Source organism: Heptranchias perlo, chromosome 36 (assembly GCF_035084215.1).
Source record: "Heptranchias perlo isolate sHepPer1 chromosome 36, sHepPer1.hap1, whole genome shotgun sequence".
NCBI lineage: Eukaryota > Metazoa > Chordata > Chondrichthyes > Hexanchiformes > Hexanchidae > Heptranchias > Heptranchias perlo.
In genome coordinates this window covers 8537414-8557056 of record NC_090360.1, presented here as the reverse complement: position 1 = coordinate 8557056, position 19643 = coordinate 8537414, and the positions used below count along the sequence as shown (strand labels likewise).

Below are 19643 nucleotides of genomic sequence, written 5' to 3'. Positions count from 1 at the left end.
ATTTGTTTCCAGTTTCTGAACATCGTACTACATCCATTCCTTGGCTCAAGGGAGGAATCTAAGGGGAATGGGACCCTAAACTGGGGAACGGGGCAAAAAAAGGAAGCAAAACGAAATGGGAGGTAACCAGAATTGTCAACATTCCCAATTTTGAACAATCATGTAATTTATATTGCATAAAGTTACATAGAAATTACAAAACAGAAACAGGCTGTTCACCCCAACCAGTCTGTGTTGGTATTTATCCTCCATGTGAGCAGTACTCCTAATCCAATATACCTACTCTGTTTATATCCTTTTATTCCCCTTTCCTTCACCCAGTTGTATTATTCTAAATGGGTAGCTTCTGTTCTTAAAAAGGTACCATTTATAGAACACAAACTTGCATCGCATCACAGTCATAACATTGGGTTTTAAATGTTTCTGGGGATATCCAGTGGCATTGCTCAGAATAAATCAATACATGCATAATACAATATAGCGGACAGTGTATCTTTCTGCTCTAAGGTGGAGATGTGTTTAATCTAGGCTGTTCCTTTAATGTCACAAAGCTTCATAGCTGTAGCATCCTGAAGCCAATTACTGGTGAGGGCAATGTAGAGATTGGAAGGTGCTTGTAAACTTCTCTCTCTGTTATCATACACTTCTGACACTTTCAAGTGTGGCATCTGGGGGTAAAGTTTAACCGGGAGCCAGGAAGAGGGCGGGGGAATTCCTGACGGGAAACCCGGAAGTGCGGGTTTCCCGGACATCCGTACGATTTTGGGGTAAGGATGTCTTTTTTAGGTTTTCCGCCCGACAGGCCAGCCAGATTGATAGGCTGGCCATCAGTCGGACGGGAGAGCAGCCAGGGAGCAGATGCCAGCAGGTAAGTCTTAGATATTGTTGGGGGGGGGAGATCAGGATCGGGGGGTCGGGGAGGCAGTCATCGGGGTTGTCAGAGATCGTGTTGGGGGGGGGGGTCGGAGATCGTTGGGAGGGGCTCGGAGATTGTGGGGAGGTGGTTGGACACTGGGAGGGGGTTGGTCGATCGTGTGTGTGGGATCGCGGCAGGTAGACTTGTTGGACCTGGGGGAAGCACTCCTGCTCCTCCTGGTCCACATGCAGTGTAATAAAGGCACTTACCTGTTGATCTGGGCCTTCTCACCTCCTCTTATGTGGCGTGAAGCAGGAATCCCGGCCCCCAGGAGTTAAAAATTTTTTTAAAAGCTGTTAAAATGGAAGCCCACCACCTCCTTGAAAGTTTTTACTGACCAACCCTCCTCCTGAGAGTGGGTTGGTCGCCCGCTCCTCGACCCGCTTCTGTTAAAACCAGAAGTGGGGGAGTTGGGGTCGGGTTTTAGTTTTTTTACAATTTTTACTGTCCCCCCAACCCACCAGTTCATGGGGTTAAAATTTACCCACTGAAGTGTGATGGACTCTCAAAACTTTTAGACAGATATATACTAGCAGATAGCTTGTGGCATTGGCCACAGTCAGATGATATGGATTTCCCTAAGGACAGGAGTGTTAAACCACATATTATTCTACTAAGGTAGATCTATGTTGTTCTTTGATCGAACATTTAGTCACCCTTCCTAATTGCTATCAAGTGACCTTTGTTGGAAAGTGCATGCATGTGGATGGTGGGGACAACAGCATTGGATTCAGCGGTGATAACCTACAAGATTAAATAGCTTGCCAACACTTGGGCATCTCTTGGGTGAGATATCAACCACAGTCCGTGCCTGCAGGAGAGGAGGGGAGAAACTTCAAAGCAAGTTATTCATGGTATTCTATGACGGTGTTTCCGGCAACGCCTGATTTTAAAATCCTCATCCTTGTGTTCGAATCCCTCCATGGCCTCCCACCTCCCTATCTCTGTAACCTCCTCCGAGATCTCTGCGCTCCTCAAATTCTGGCCTCTTGCGCATCCCCGATTTTCATCGCTCCACCATTGACGGCCGTGCCTTTAGCTGCCTAGGCCCTGAGCTCTGGAATTCCCTCCAAAAACCTCTGTGCCTCTCTTCCTCTCTCTCCTCCTTTAAGACCCTCCTTAAAACCTACCTCTTTGACCAAGCCACCTGTCCTAATATCTCCTTGTGTGGCTCAGTGTCAAATTTAGTTTGATAACGTTCCTGTGAAGTGCTTTGGGATGTTTTACTACGTTAAAGGTGCTATATTATTGCAAGTTATTGTGGTGAATGTATCTTTGTCTTTATGCTTTTCTTGGTTCATTGCTTACCTTTAAAGTGAGACCCTGATGCATTACAGCACTGTTAACTGCTGTCGGAATGAATTTAATAAAAAGCAGTAGGAGAATGAGTCGCAGAGCAGTGAAATAAACCTGGCTGGGAGACCACCTGAAACAGTCACAGTCTGCAAAAAGTGAGGCAAAAGAAGGATGGGGCCACAGGGGCTGGAGAACAGGCTGAAGGCCAGACGCAGTATTTTAACGGGAGGGTTATTTTTTGTTAAAAGAAATGAATTTTATTTGAAGCATGATAAAATTAATGAAGGTTATACGGTGTTTTCAACTTGCCTCTCAGTGTGCGTTGAAACTGGGAGATGGACTTTGGGGTGAACAAGGTGGGAAGTTTAATTAAGGGTTGGAATCAGACAATCGGAGGTAAATATAAATAAATTTGGTTAGACGGCACTAAATTTGATTATGATTAGGAGGGTCTGGGAAGTGTGACAGAAGTAAGTTTTACACGGGAAATGCACACAATATGCAGATCATAGAAATCAGCAAAGTTCCTGTGCTTGCAGTAGGTCAGAGGTTGTACTGTTTTACAAGGAGAGGAATATTACACCATGTAAAACACAATGCATTATTCTTCTAAAGTGTTAATGTGTGTCCTTTACAGCTACAAAGAATAATTACTATTAAGAAAAACTAGGTGAGAGCATAAAAGTAGCAGTTAAGAGATTGCAGACATTCTGGTTCCTGTATTTTGTGTTTTAGAGTGTTTCTTTGTATTCTTTTTTCAGTGTTACAGATGGGAAAATGTACACGAGACATACCATTTTATAATAATACTAGTGAGTTTTGCGAGGCCTGGCTCGCAGTTAGCTGGAGGAAATGGTCTGTCTTTTAGTTATATTTGTTATAACAGGCTGAGAGAGGTTATGGTGCCACCTCTGGAGAAAGCAAGAATAACAGGTATTCTTGTATTACTGTTTGTTCGGGATCACAGTGTCACTTTCGGAGCAAGTCGGAACAACAGATGTCACGGTTACAGCGTTACCCATTTAATTTCAGTGAGGGGGGAGGGGAGCATGGCAATGTTTAATATATTATAGATAGATTATTATCGATATTCACCAAAGGGCTGAAATAGACATTACCAGTTTATGTAATTGTAGAGCAATTAAGATACTCCTCCCTATAGGACTGAGTCCAAGAGCTGCTTGCCTAAGAATTTACCAGTCATCCCTATGATAAACGTCATCATTTCTGGGTAGTCAACCAGGATGGATATCTATTGATGGTCAAGGGCCCTTATCTTGAGTTTTGAGCCTAGCTGATGAAATTGATTGCTCTAGCTTGTTTGAATCTAGCCAATCTCTTGACAAATTCCAGGTTTCTCAACATTTGACATGTACATGAAATCGGAAAACTGCCAGTGCCTGCCACAAGCCAAATTTGACCAGATTAGTGATTAATTTCCATGATCTGTCAACATGTAAACACAAGCAGCCACATAACTGAATGAATGAATTAATAAATCACTGGAATCTGTCAACAGCAAATCTGTAACAACACAGTGATGGCTGGTTTTCTTTGAGCATGGAAGAACGTTGGCACTGAGGGCTAGAAAGGGCTGTTGCTCAAATGCTTGAAGAAAACGGTTCTTGATGTGCAAAAATGCAACAACATGCCATTTCTTGTCATCATCTAGTGAGAACGTGAAACTCGTAGAAAGGTTACAGCACGGAAGGAGGCCATTCAGCCCATCGAGTCCGCGCTGGCTCTATGCATGAGCAATCCAACTAATCCCACTGCGCCGCCCTTTCCCGTAGCCCTGCGCATTTTTTCATTTCAAGTAATTATCCAGTTCCATTTTGAAGGCCATGATTGAATCTGCCTCCACCATTCCCTCGGGCAGTGCATTCCAGATCCCAGACACTCGCTGTGTAAAAAAAAAGTTTTTCTCTCATGTCACCTTTGATTCTTTTGCCAATCACCTTAAATCTATGCCCTTTGGTTCTTGACCCTTCTGCCAGTAGGAACAGTTTCTCTCTATCTACTCTGTCTACACCCTTCATGATTTTGAACACCTCTATCAGATCTCCTCTCAACCTTCTCTGTTCTAAGGGGAACAATCCCAGCTTCGCCAGTCTATCCACGTAATTTAAGTCCCTCATCCCTGGAATCATTCTGGTAAATCTCCTCTGCGCCCTCTCTGAGGCCTTCACATCCTTCCCAAAGTGCGGGGCCCAGAACTGGACACAATACTCCAGTTCTGGCCGAACCAGTGTTTTATAAAGGTTCATCATGACTTCCTTGCTTTTGTACTCTATGCCTCTATTTATAAAGCCCACGATCCCGTCTGCTTTTTTAACCACTTTCTCAACTTGCCCTGCCACCTTCAACGATTTGTGCACATATACCCCCAGATCCCTCTGTTCCTCTACCCCTTTTAGAATTGTGCCCTCTAGTTATATTGCCTCTCCTCATTTTTCCTACCGAAATGCATCACCTCGCATTTTTCCACGTTAAATTTCATCTGCCACGTGTCCGCCCATGCCACAAGCATGTCTGTATCCTCTTGAAGACAATCACTATCCTCCTCACTGTTCACTACCTTTCCAAGTTTTGTGTCACCTGCACATTTTGAAATTGTGCCCTGTACTCCCAAGTTCAAGTCCTTAATATATATCAAGAAAAGCAGTGGTCCCAGCACCAACCCCTGTGGAACACCACTGCATACCTCCCTCCAGTCCAAAAAACAACCGTTCACCACTACTCTCTGTTTCCTGATCTCATTGAAACATGTAAGATTCTAAGAGGACTTGACAGGGTTGATACTGAGAGGATGTTTCCCCTGGCTGGAGGGTCTAGAACTAGGGGACATAATCTCAGGATAAGTGGTCAGACATTTAGGACTGAGATGAGGAGGAATTTCTTTACTCAGAGGGTCGTGAATATTTGGAATTATCTACCCCAGAGGGCGATGGATGCTCAGTTGTTGAGCATTTCCAAGACTGAGATTGATAGATTTTTGGACTCTAAGGGAATCAAGGGATATGGGGATCGGGCGGGAAAGTGGAGTTGAGGTCAAAGATCAGCCATGATCTTATTGAATGGTGGACCAGGCTTGAGGGGCCATATGGCCTACCCCTGCTCCTATTTCTTAGAGGTCTTAGAAACATAAGAAACATATCAGGTCACCCCTCAGACTTTACTCTTCTAGAGAAAACAGCCCCAGCCTGTTCAACCTTTCCTGATAAGGATATCCTCTGTTAAAATTCTATGTAATCTTTGCTGCAGTGAAGCAGTTTTGAAATGAAAGTTGATCTTCCAATGAAATTTCACCCTTTGTCCAGATGACTGGAGTTCCTGTGTTATTGTTTCTTCAGGGCTCAAGCAGACTAAGGCCATGAGAGCCATAAATCCATAGCAGGAAGTAGGTGGTGGTCTGTTTTTAAAAAAATACTGCTTTACTTCATTTCATGCAGCAACAGGGAGTTGGAGCTTCAAGCTGTGCTTGGCTGAAATTGAAAACTGAAACAATGCTGGATGCAATTTGAAATAATTCCATTGAAGAATAGACTGTCTGATAGAGAAGTAAATTGGAATAAAGCGTCTTGTAACTTAAGCAGTGGAACTTTTCAAATCTCAACTAGAAAAACGAGTAAGAGCCGCACAGCTCCTTCACACTTGCTTGAATTCCATGAGTTTTGTAAGATGACAGTGAGTTTCAGCAAGTAGAAGCCAGGTGCCTCGTCTCTGAGAGTAGAAAAAAATAATGTTACCTGACTCACTTAAGTTTAAAGCGATGTATTAGGGCATTGATCAAACTTTGTGGAGACACTACAGTACAGACTGTCCTGCCCTCCCACTCAGTGAGAGGTGAGTTTGCTGGCAAGGGAAGTCCGGGTCATTTACACAGAGATGGTGTTAGCACAGCACAGTACAGTACAGTGGTGGTGGGAGAAATTTTGATGTTCACACTATGTTTCGGTATTCAAATAACCATTTATAATTTGGGAGTCATAAATGCCCTGTCTACATGTACCATGTTTGAGTCCACTACTGATTTTTCCATAGTTTTTATCAATGAAGGAAACTTTCCCAACTAAGTAAACCAGAAGATGCAACCAGTAGCATAGTTCAACAACTAGCACTTTAAAGGTTACAAGCAGTACATATAAAGTGTGCTGCAGCACAAAAATCCAGTTAATTTGGAAAAATGTCTTGTTTCTAAGAACTGTAATAGGAAAGTTTAGGGCACATAGAACATTGTGCAGCTTCCAAGGTCGTCATGTCTTCAGGAGAGGAACCCAGGCTAATCTTTAACCCCTTGCTGGCCCAACAGCCCTCAGGCCAATGGTAGCATCCCCTGCTACCTCCTTGGCTCAGTTAACTCACCACAGAGTAGGGATCACATCTAGTTTCTTCCTGTCCGGTTATGCCTCAGGAGCACACTTCCCTCTCTTTCTCCCTGTGCCTTCTCCAGTTTGAAGGTTGGTGACCAACACACTCCATACTCTCTGGTCTCTGCGGAGGTAAATTATATCAGCTCATACCATCATATCGTGCAGCTACTTTTTCTTCCTTTGGGCTTGCAGCATCAACGTTCCCATACTGTTGTGAGCCCAACAACTCTCCTGCTGATTCCCAAATAATGTATGTATTTCTCATCACAATCAGTCTCATAGAAATGCTTCGGACCAGGGAAGAACATTGATGTCCATCTGGTCAATCAAGAAGAAAAAGACCATTGTATAGAGTCTCTAAAATTCTGTAATTGCTTCTTTTGCCATCGGAGAAGGATGGCCAACGCTCCAGAATTCAAGAGGTAGTAAACAGTATTTGAAAAGGTATATCTGGAATATTCCTTTAAGTTAAATTGAGAGAACAGGCCAAGGAGGCAACGGTTCAAAGTAGGAATAGATAAGTTTAGGACTAATCATCAGGAATTTTTTCTTCACCCAAAGAATGATCAACACTTGGAATGGATTCCCGGATAGAGCAGTGGAGATAAAAACCCTGGAATCATTTAAGTAACCCAACTGGATGCCGCGTGTGTGGGCTAAGTACGGGGTCTTTCTGGATGGATGAATTAAGATGGGCCGAATGGTTTTCCTCATTTCTAATTATCTTGGGATGTTTATTTCTGGTTGTAAAATCAGGAGTGCCTTAAATCACCCGCTGCCGCTCCCCGAAGCGATACACGAAACTTGGAACTCTCCCAATCTTTTTTTTAAGCAGCCATGCACTATCTCAGCATCAGAATATCCTAATTTTCTTGAAACAAATACCACAAGACCATTTAATTTGATTCGATGCACTCTTCAAGTAAGCACAGTCATGAGACCATTTTTAAGAAGAGCCAGAAGCTTGTGAAAAGAGATGATTCCAGAAAATGGTCCCTGCAGGAACTGAACCAAACTGGTTGGTTACTTGAGCTAAGCAACATTTTATAAACAAAGTAAATTCACAAAAGCAATTATGAGCCATGACGACCAGTGTGCTTAAGATTGGCTGCATTCCCCGAGGCTGGTTCCATTTGTTACGTTGCTAACCTGACATTTCTTTTCGCTGGCTGGTGGCAATAATTATCTAAATACAGATTCTACTGAATTAAATTTTGTAGGGTCTGAGGAAAATTAGCTGCTTTAAGCAGGAAATGTCATGAGAAAAAGTTTCTGTACAATATAAAAATCTCATCTCCGTTGCACACAATGCAAACAGACCGTCAATTCCAGACAGACGTGCGGGAGGATGGTTAAATCCTTTCAGTGATGCTATTTTTGAAATGTTTAACGAGTGCAATCTTCAGAATTTCAGATTGAAGCTGTTTGAACAGTGCGAGCCTCCATCTGCAGATCCCATTGTTTAAATACATCGCAGATAGTGCGATGGAAAGATTTGCAGGGGTTCGCCACCTGCTCCTACATTGGCAAGCCTCAAAGCTATCAGTTACCATTTAGTATATCGCCATAATGAGATGGTCAAGACGGTTTTGTCGCAATTTCATTCAAGAGACTAGGATGCCTTTCACAGTGTTCATTTTTTGAAAAGACCTGCAGGAATTTGGTTCCACAAGATCCTTTCCTTCCTATATATAAAATCAAGGTTTATAAAAGCTCAATAGCTCATCTACATCAATTAAATTTGGGAATACGAAAGTTGTCGCTCAAAGAAAAAGAAATCTGATGTTAAACTCCAGGCTGGCCTTACTCCATGTGCTGTGAATGAAGACTGTACATGGGCCTCTCAGTATGGGGCGTCACAACAGCATTATACAGGTCTCACTGCGGTCTGGTGTTTGTAAGTGGTCACTTTTCAAAGTGTTATCAGACAGCACAGGCCAACAAAGGGGAAACTCAGTCAGCAGGGTTTTTAAAAATAAAATATACACAAAATTCTTTTCCTCTCTGCGAAGATCTGGGCTGAAGTGTTTGGGATTTAGTACAGCCACGTTAAAAGTGCAATATCCCTGCAGTCCTGTTTCCACGGAGCTAATCCTGATAGGAAAATAGAGGTCATGTGGTGCGAGTTTCCATATGGAATGTTGGCCTTCACTTTGGCACTCCAGATGAGAGCAAACACATGCTGATGACTGATAAAATAGACCAGGAAATTCCCAAACGACTAGGATCTATGCCTGCTTCTATCTGTGTACACAGCTGAACTGCCACCCGATTACTTCGGATCTCATCTTGGCCGCATTCTCACCTTAAGTGCAACGTTTTGCAATGAAAGCTCAAGTAGTAAAGCATTAATTAGTCATCTCGTCCCACGTCATCTGTGCATTTACCCCTTTTTCTTGCCCTTTCACTATTGTGGACTGCGTTTTTTTTTAAAAAAAGAAAACTTACAAAATAAAGGCCAGTCAAAAAAAAATCTAGATCTTTGTTGTCAGGTTTCCTTTTCTGTGAATTGAACCCCACCCCAGATGCCCTTAAAACAAAGAAGAGATTGCAGCAGTGGAAAAAAAAATGATTTATTTGGTGCTTATCAATGAATTTGTGTGAATTTCCAGTTCATCCTTCAGCGTAAGGGTTAAAGGTACAAAGTCTTTTTTTTTAGGGTCTATCGTTAAGTAATAGACAATGGGCTCTTTTTCCGAGCTTACTTAGTTTCCAACGTGCTGTACTAATTTACAGTCAGATTCGGATGTGGTAGGGGGGGTTGGGCCTCCGTTCTTTTACACAGCAGTTTCCTGATACTGGACTCTTCCACCTTGGGGATGAACCAAACGGAGGCTTTGGCCCGTCCCTTCACTGAGGAAGGAAGCGTCGAAGGGCGAGTCATCGCAGGCCACTCTTGCGCGCGGCTCAGGAGCGAGAATGATGCAAATCTGGAAGCAGCTGCCTCCCTTGCTTTTGGCTGGAAAACATTGTGGGATATAGGGAGATGGCGGGGGAGGGGGAGAATGGTGGTAGGGACAGGATAATACATCACGATAATACAGCTCGTCAAATCCTGTTTCCAACAGCCCAATGTGGACTTTGAACTTTGATTGAAATTTAGCTTTTGGCAAAGTAAAGTGCACACAAGGAATATTAGTGCTAATTTTGCTGGATTTAGCACCCAAATAACACTTGAAAAATGAGTGCTACGTATGGGAAAATTGGGTGTTAATTGTTTTACCCTGTTCTGTGCCTGAATAGCACTGCACCTGAATTTCCTGCATGGCTTTTCTGATGACTGCACCTGAAGAGGGCGCAACAAAAAATATTACATATAATGGCAGATGCTCCTGCACTTCAATTTCCTGTAGTACTGCTGGGTGCAGTTCAGGGACAGACTGCTTCCAGAAAAACCTGGCACTATTGCTATTCTGGAGCTATCTGTTTTAAGGGCAGGGTAATATCCTTGGGCTTTTGAATGTAAAATGGTTTTGTTGCTCCAGGAATGGTCGCAGAATGGTTTTAGTCTTTTTCATTTGCTGATGGAGGCCATGTTCAGTATTGTAGATCCCCTCTTTTTGCAACACACCTTATTTGGAGGCAGATGAGAAGCAGTAACCACATGCCCCATTGGCAGCTGCTGAAGAAACTGACCTGGGTCTCTTCTGAGCGACTAACAACTGTTTCCCTGCTATAGAGTAGGAATTTCTCCTCCCCCGACTGTACATCTGTTCCATGCAACCTGGAATAACACGAGAAACCTCACAGTCAAAACAGCTCCTGCCTCCTATTCCTGCACCATAAATATCATGCACACACTAGGCCTCGCCCCTCCCTATCTCTGTAACCTCCTCCAGTCCTACAACCCTCTGAGATCTCTGCGTTCCTCAAATCCTGGCTTCTTGCACATCCCCGATTTTCATCACTCCACCATTGGCGGCCGTGCCTTCAGCTGCCTTGGCACTAAGCTTTGGAGTTCCCTCCCTAAACCTCTCTGCCTCTCTCTCCTCCTTAAAACCTACCTCTTTGACCAAGCTTTTGGTGACCTGTCCTAATATCCCTTTATGTGGCTCAGGTGTCAAATTTTGTTTGATAATCGCTCCTATGAAGTGCCTTGGGACATTTTACTACGTTAAATGCACTATATAAATGCAAGCTGTTGTTGTTTTTACTGGCCCTGCGCCTTCGCAAATGCCCAAAGTCCGACCTCTTCTTTATAATGAAGGCCCCAGAAAGGTTTCACGTTACTCCTGGCCACCTAGTGGAGAGCATGTCTGATGCTCCCTGCACAAATTGCACCCAGTCAACGCCTGACCAGAAAGATTCAGCCAATTGGTTCCTCTTCATGAACATCATTGGATCCCATTCCATTCTTGTACCATACAAGTCGGGATGCTGCTTAGTAATAAATTATAAATATGGTAATTCATTTTCCAAATACCTATTTTTGTATGGTATGCCTATCAACAAACCACCACAAAGTAACAAGTTGTGACCCCAGCTGGACAAAAAAATGAGATTTCATGAAAAATGAGCTTGAAATTGGTTAACTTTGATTATTAGTTGAGTTCATTGTTGCATGATGTCCAAGAGATCATGGGACTACTGCTCGGTTATCTTGACATATTTTGGTGCTAGCTTTATTTGACAACAATCAATGGGTCAAAGTAACCTGTAATTCTTAATTTCTCCTTCCCCTTCCCTCAATTTTCTCCCCATCTCCAATGAAACTAATGGCTCCTTGCTGAGGTAGGGTCCTATGGGCAGCAGAGACCCCCGATGCCTCACCTAAGTGGTCATTCTTCAAGCGTGAGCCAAGAAAATGAGTGTTAAGCTGTACAGGGCATCATGGCCAAGCCTGGTGCCCATTTTCCACCAGGGATCGTTGGCTAGTAATCAGAAGTAGGAACTATGACTGAGTTTCTCCCCCTGTTCTAGTGCAGGCAAATTGATATGCTCACACTGGCCACCCCAGGTAAAATCAACACAGGTCAGGATTCGAACCTGGGACCTTCCTGGTCTGAAAGGCTCAGCGGCCGCACTGAGCAGTGAATGTACCTGTTAATCTATCGCTGGGCAGCTAGACAGTGGCCCGTGTCGTTGTGAGTTGCTTCGTTTTTGTGGGAGAGGAACTATTTGGCTGATTACAAACCGACATTCACACAACAATGGGCCCGTCTATCCCTTAAACTTAAACCAAACCGTTTTCCTGGCTGTCGGCATCATGCGACTCCGAAGTGGAGGATAAATAGAGAATACAGTAAACTGCTTTGAAGTCCATGTTGTTGCACGAAACTTCAAAGGTGCAACAGTCGCTGTCGGTTTGATATAAATTCCATGCATCATGAAGTCTAAATAAATGCAAAGTAGACGCAACATTTTAAAGTTTGATTGTAATGGCTCGGGGTGGGGGATGGGAGAGAAATATAAAAGATAATTTTAGAAGCAGTTTTGATCCAAGGTTATGTGGTGCTCGAGTATGATATATATAGAGAGCTGATCATGTGGCATTAATTTGAAGACATTATCACGCAACACAGAGTAATGAGTATACTTTTTTTTAGGAAAGGTTATAAAGTTTGAAGCCCAGGTTTAAATGAGTATTTGTGTCGTGTATCATTTCTGTTCAGGCTGTGATTACTTTGCAAATAAATTGCAATACTCATTCTATTTGTGTTTTTGTGAAAACATTATGACCATCTGTTTTCATTACACATAGATTTTGGATATGACGTGTAGGACAACACACATTGACATGTTGAATGTGTTACTGCCTCGGAGCACATTCCTGCTGTATTATTCTGTACAACCGTGGTGCTCATGATATTCCCTTTATCAGTGGCCTCCTCAGACTGCAACTATCTCTTCCACTCCCGTCTTCCTGTGATGATGTGCCAGCCAACCAGATGGCAAATGGTTTGGGCAACACATTTGCATTCAGCAACCTTTCCATTGGTGGTGGGGGAGGGGGGAGTGGGTCTGCAGAGAGGACTGCGGGTACAGTCTACGCCCTGTCATTCCATACTTTAGCCTGTTGGAGAATTCCTGAAAGCGGCCCTGGAGCACGATACTGTTTGGCTTTGTGACCCGTAACAAAACGTTAGAATCGTACGGCACAGAAGGCGGCCGTTCGGCCCATCGTGCCCGTGCCGGCTCTTTGAAAAAGCTATCCAATTAGTCCCACTCCCTTGCTCTTTCCCCATAGCCCTGGAAATTTCTCCCTTTCAAGTATATGTCCAGTTCCCTTTTGAAAGTTACTGTTGAATTTGCTTCCACCACCCTTTCAGGGAGAGCATTCCAGAAGTTAGTCAGAACCACTATACCGTTATTAGAAATATTGATAGTTCCTTCCCATGTTGTGTTCAGTTTGCTATTTTTCTGTGTCCTTTTTTGCCCACATTCCATGCAGACCTAGAAGCTTCAAGGTTGATCCCTGGTTTATACTGAGCTAGCTGATCTCAGTTAAGACCGTACTGGAGATGCGATAGTTAGCTTCAGCATCCCTGGGCTAGGGAGGGTGGAGAACCAATCATCAACAACTACTTGCATTTATATAACGCCACTGAACTTAATAAAACGTCCCAAGGCAGCAGCGTAACCAGACACAAATTGACAGCAAGCCAAAGAAGGAGACATTAGGACAGGTGACCAAAAGCTTAGTCAAAGAGGAAGGTTTCAAGGAGCATCTTCGAGGAGGATAGAGAGGCGGAGAGGTTTAGGGAGGGAATTCCAGAGCTCAGGGCCTAGACGGCTGAAGGCAAGCTGCCAATGGCGAGGTGAAGAATTCCTTCTGATCACCATGCAGTGGCCTCCAGCAGGAAAGTACATGTGTGGGTGTTGGGTAAGGACCGGATTGTGATGTTTGTAACATTCCACAATGTTCCAGGCGCCTGCCAACACTCGGTGCTGAGGCTGTCACCTGAAGAATGGCACCTGTGCCAGGTATGGATGTGACCATTGCCTGTGGAATTGCACCCCAGCGTGAGTCAGTAGTTTCAGGAGAGAAAGGGAGAAAAATAAGAGGGTCAAAAAAAAAATTGCCATTTATTCTGACACAAAAAGAACACATTGTGGGAATTCTTACTGGAGAATGGTGTCAGAATATCATCATATAACAAACCACGAGGCTGTAATTAGGGGGAGGTTGGGCGCAGCATAGTGCAGGAAAATGGCCATTTTTCACTGTTAGTTGCTTGTTTGCATTTATTTCAATGGGATAAAGTTGTTACGAAATTGACTGCTGCTATAGAACAAAATTAGTTTGAAAGTTACTTGGGATTTGAGCCAAGAAAGTACTGTGTAACCTTAACTGAGTAAGGATTAGACAGATTTTCATAGTCACAACGGATATTATAACGAATAAAGAACAAATAGAAATTGCCTGATAAACAGAACTCAGAGTTTAAGTAAATATTATTTTTGTGCCAATATATATATTGCTCAATCTTAGATTTGCGAAAACTTGAAAGTTACCTCAGCTGGATCACAAGAGTTTCAAAAAAAACATGTCTCATGTAGCCAGGGGTCACATCCCCTAACCTTTGACATTCCCTGAAATTTTAGCAAGCATTGACCTGTGTGAGGCAGCTGTAAACTAAGGTGCCATGCGCTGAATAGCAACACTGTGCTTTTATTTGTGTGTGGGCAGCAATTAATTGGAGAAAGCTGTCCGCAACAGTCTCTGTTTGAAGCACGGTTGCGGTTTGGCGGATTTAGAAGCAAGATGGCTGTTGTCAGCTTCTAAGTTTATCTCTTCGTGGAAAATAAGTTTCGTCCATGGGACACTGGGCCTGGCTGTGCTTATATTTCAAGCTCCTTGAGTACTGGGTAAGCAACACCACAGCCTGTACGGCAGAGTGAACTCACTGGCTCCATCCAGCATGGGTCCTTTTGCTTGTTTGCTGATGTTCTGCTGGAGGTTTATTTGGCTGCTTGTTTTTCAGCTTTCAGCTGAGTGGAATTACACCATTTGTCACTACTCTGGTTAAATATCGAAGAGTTAAGCCCAGATTTCTACCCTTTGACTTCTCGATGTTATCGGTCACCTCAGAGAAGCCATTCAGAACTCTGTAGAACATGACCTTTCACACAGGGCAGTTATTAAAGAGACAGTCCCCCTATTTCCTGGCCTCCCGATGCTGAATTTAAAGGATGCAAGTCAATATTACAAATCAGAACTCTGTGGAACTTCTCGCATCTAAAATCATCTCTTTCTTTCTTTCATGTGTTTTATTTTGAAACCTACAAGGTATTATTTTAAATTCCAATTTTACTTTGGTCACAATATGTTGACATACATTGTTCACAATGTATATGGTACAGATGTGTTACAGCCTTAAAGCACTTTTTAAAAAAATATCCTTCATGTAGACATAAGGAGCCTCATTGTAAGTAGGAAATGACTAGAGAGAGAAAGTTCACAGCAGCTTGACCCTCAGAGTATGAATGTGGATCACTGTGCTCTTATACATTTATATTGGGTTACGTTTGCGACTTCACACTCCCGATGAGGAGCTTTACCCACCGACAAATTTGGGAGCGTGTTGCATTGTCCAACCATTAATGGTCAGCAAATCACGCACAGTGGCTACTTGAATTTCTGATGTGTGGCGTCGCTGGACAAGCTGGAAGTACAAAGATGGAGAATTACCCCTGCATTATTAGAGAGTTTTATTTTGAAGTCTGGTGTTGGATTTTTATGGGTGTAAAATCTCAGTGTGGATGTCATGCAGATATTATATTATGTGATACTGTACACTGCTGTGTAATTCATTTCCACCATGTGGGTATAAACTTAGTGAGTTGATTATTTTGACTTTTTACTCTTAACAGTTCAGTTTAAGGCTGTTGGAAGAGTTTAGAGTGTCCAATCCCAGCCAGACTGTAAAAGGAGCAGTTTGTGAGGAAGGGAATGGGGGTGAGGAGAATCTAACTATAAACGTGGCAGAAAATTACCTAAAAATCAGAGATGAATTTGTACAATAGGGCACAGTAGTTTAGTGGCTACTGGACCAGCAATAGATCATGAGTTCAAATCCCACCATGGCAAGTTGTGAAATTGAATTCAATAAATCTCGTAATTTGTGTAAAAATAACCATGGAAGCTGTCGGATTGTTGTTCATTAATATCCTTCAGGTGAGGGAACCTGCCGTCCCTACCCATCCTGGCCTACACGTGACTCCAGTCCCACACTACGTGGCTGACTCTTAATGCCCTCTGAAGTGGCCTTGCATGCCGCTCAGTTGTAAACAGGGCAACTAGGGATCAGCGATTACTTTCTTAATGACAGGAGACTGGAGGAGCAAAGGGTTTTGGGTGTCTATGTACACAAATCACTACAAGCTAGAACACAGGTACAAAAACTAATCAAAAAGGTTTTGGGCACTGCACCTCAGGAAGGATATATTGGCCTTGGAGGGGGTATAGTGCAGATTTACCAGAATTATACCAGGGCTTAAAGAATTAATTTATAAGGACAGTTTGCATAAACTTGGCTTGTATTGCCTTGAGTTTAGATGGTTGAGGGGTGATCTAATCGAGGTGTTTAAAATGTTAAAAGGATTCGCTAGGGTAGGTACAGAGAAGCTATTTCCTCTGCTGAGGGAATCAAGAACAAAGAGGCATCTCCTCCAAAAGGCTGCAGATGCTGGGGGTCAATTGAAATTTTCAAGACTGAGATCGACAAATTTTTATTAGGTAAGGGCATCAAGAGATATAGATAAAAGGCGGGTAAATGGAGTTGAGGTGCAGATCAGCCATGATCTAATTGAATAGCGGAACAGACTCAAGGGACTGAATGGCCTCCTCCTGTGCCTCATTAATGCAAACTTGCTGGAGCCGGCCACAACCCTGGAACACAATATTTGAAAAAAACTTTGCGGATCATTTTGGACTCAGAAAAGGATCTCAAGGGTCATTTTTGGCGAAGCAACTCTGTAGAAAGACCAAATAAAAGCCTCAATTTCACGTTCTGTTCTCTAAAGGGAAGACCTGTCTGCTGATCTTGTTTTTCTGCTCTCTTTCATCCAACTCTTAGTTTAGCTCAGAGAAATAGCTGGATGTTTGTCATAGCTTTACACCCACATTAGTGCTGATTTGTAACTACACTTGTGCTAAACCAAACATGAAGCTTGCTTTCTTGTTTTGTTCTTCCTTTCTGTAAAAAGATTCATCAGCGCACAAGACACAGTGTTGGGCACAGCTGCCACTGCACTAAGAAGCAGCAAAATAATGAATAAAGTCATTACTAAAGATGTTTTTTTTATTATTCATTCTCAGTCGGAGGCAGCAAAGCCGGCATTTATTGCACATTCCTAGTTGCCCTTGAGAAGGTGGTGGTGAGCTGCCGCCTTGAATGCTGCAGCCTCTGTGGTGAAGCTTCCCCCACAGTGCTGTTAGGTAGGGATTTTGACCCAGCAACGATGAAGGAGCAGCAATATATGCCCAAGTAGGGATGGTGTGTGACATAGAATGGTTCCAGCACAGAAGGAGGCCATTCGGCCCGTCGAGTCCGTGCCAGCTCTCTGCAAGAGCATTCCAAACATGGAAGGGAACTTGGAGGTGGTGTTGTTCCCATGCACCTGCTGCCCTTGTCCTTCTAGGTGGTGGAGGTCACAGTTTTGGGAGGTGCTGCTGAAGAAGCCTTGGAGACTTTCTGCAGCGCATCCTGTGGATGGTACATACTGTCGCCACTGCGCGCCGGTGGTGAAAAACTTTATTTGATTTTGGAGTTATAGTAATTAGATAGAAGCCATTTTGTTATTGTCGCTATAAGTATATAAAGAAATTGGGATCTCGCACAATTCCTGTGTAAAGACTGAAGAACAGTAAGGAAGCTGCAGCTGAATAGCCCTTGATTCTCTCCTCTCGCTCCCCCCTCCAGACATATGTTTTGGTGCATTACATCATTGTACTGACTTTGCCAATCTGGTCATGGGACTCTGTTGTGATGATGCAAAGATCAACTTCAATGCTGGTGTTTTTCCTACATGTGTTTCTCTGGTTATAAAATTATATAAGCCCTGTAACAATGTTGCTCGCAGTTTCTCTCCAGTTTTCTCCTTTCAAATGGCTCTCCAGGAACTTGCTGAATTGTCTCCTTACTGTTCTGTTCACTTTCTTCACTCCCCCCGACCCCTCCCTCTCAAAGACAGAAAGGCGAAAGCAAAAGTGACCATGGTATGATCGGTATGATCGACAGAAGAACCGAGGTCAACAGAACGCATGTCAGGACATTCAGAAAGGATTCTCCTGCAGCATGAAAGATTAAAGGACCTGTGCCATTCTGCTGGCTGCTTGGGACATTGACATATGCCCAGTAACACTGTACTGGTGATCTCTCTCACGTCATGACAAAGACAAGGACAGAGTTGATTGCTTGTTACCAGCCACACTGACGCTCTTGTTGCTGTTCAGATGCTCCTTGTAACCGGTCACTTGAGCATATCGTCCTCCCACTCTGCGAGAAATGGATCTATCTCCCTGCTGGTAGAATTGGCGATTTAGTAAAAATTGTAGTTTAAAGGTCCGCCTGATACCATCATTGATTGATTGTCCATTACACCCTGTCCACGAATGCTTTCATGCACAAGTGGGGGCACTGCAAAATTAGGAAGCAATCAATTCTGCTAATTTCAGCTCCACTCAAATTGCCAGTTGGACTTAGAGGTGGACTTTGTAAGCCCCCATGCGAAGGATGCTGAAGCCCCTATCATTGACTGTCTCCGTTCGATCAGCTAACTTGTCCAAGACGGAGGTAACATTACATCCCTAAACTTGTATGGCATCAAGCTGAATATTCATGGGAGATGCAAAGACTGGCCTTAGGGCCTCTACTGGAGAGGTGTGTGCAGCCCTGAAGTTGCCATGCACTCCATGACAGGCTAGAGAGATTCTATTCCATGCATCAGAACCCCAAACAGGCAGGCTATGAAATCCTCCCCACTGGCCGCCATTAAAGCTGCTGGGCACATTCCCCGGTGACTCCATCAATCTGTCTGGTTCAGAAAGATTTTTTTGAGAACAGACTCCCTGCCCTCATCAGCTGTGAATAGATGCGAGATAACCCAGCTGCTTCCTGCTTCCCCCTGTGCCAGTCCACCTGCCCATGCTCACCTGTGCTGTGTGTTTCACTCAATGTACTTTCCTCAAACTCGCTTGGTAAATTATCCCAGTGCAGCCACTTGCCAGAGCGAAGGCGGATGTGGTGTGAGATGCAAGGTTACTCGCCCCTCCCTATCTCTGTAACCTCCTCCAGCCCTGCAACCCTCCGAGATCTCTGCGCTCCTCCAATTCTGGCCTCTTCCGCATCCCCAATTTTCATCGCTCCGCCATCGGCGGCCATGCCTTCAGCTGCCTCGGCCCTAGGCTCTGGAATTCCCTCCCCAAACCTCTCTGCTCTTTACGCCTCTCTCCTCCTTTAAGACGCTCCTTAAAACCTACCTCCATGACCAAGCTTCTGGTCACCTGTCCTAATATCTCCTTATGTGGCTCGGTGTCAAATTTTGTTTGATAATCGCTCCTGTGAAGTGCCTTGGGACGTTTTACTACGTCATAAACCCACACACACACACACACACACAAGTTGACCTTATTATCGTAAATGTAACAGAGCAGGCTTCCCTAGAAATAAATGCTAGAAAATGCCTTTTGGTGGGGGGGAAAAAAACCTATGTATACTTAGGTTGTAGAACAGACTTAACAAGTATAGAGTGAAATGGAGCAGACTGGAAGCGATGCTGACTGACTTTGTTGGCAGGCATTCATGATTACCAGGTCAGAAGTGTTTAGTCTGAAACAGGGAATTGATATATGCTAGCAGTTCTCTCTTTTTTTTATATAATAAAGAAAGCTCCAGAATTGTGGGGTTGCCAAATTTCTTCCCATTGAGTGAAACAAATCTATTTTTCAGTCTGGGGGAGCTGCAGCTGTCTTTTTACGTGCCTGGATACCGCAATGTACTCAGAAGCAACTGACAAAAGGACAGGTGTGTCATGAAGAGAGCAACTTTGGCGTTGAACGACGCTTCATGTCTTTTTGTCCCCTGAATCTGTTCAGGCCCGGTGTCCCTGAGACC

The 19643-nt window shown here is 43.7% G+C and overlaps 1 protein-coding gene across 3 annotated transcripts in view; it reads left to right on the top strand.

Moving 5' to 3' along the window:
- The window catches only part of zcchc24 (zinc finger, CCHC domain containing 24), a 187925-nt gene that overhangs the window by 83689 nt on the left and 84593 nt on the right, over positions 1-19643 (top strand). The gene's annotated exons all lie outside the window — the stretch shown is intronic.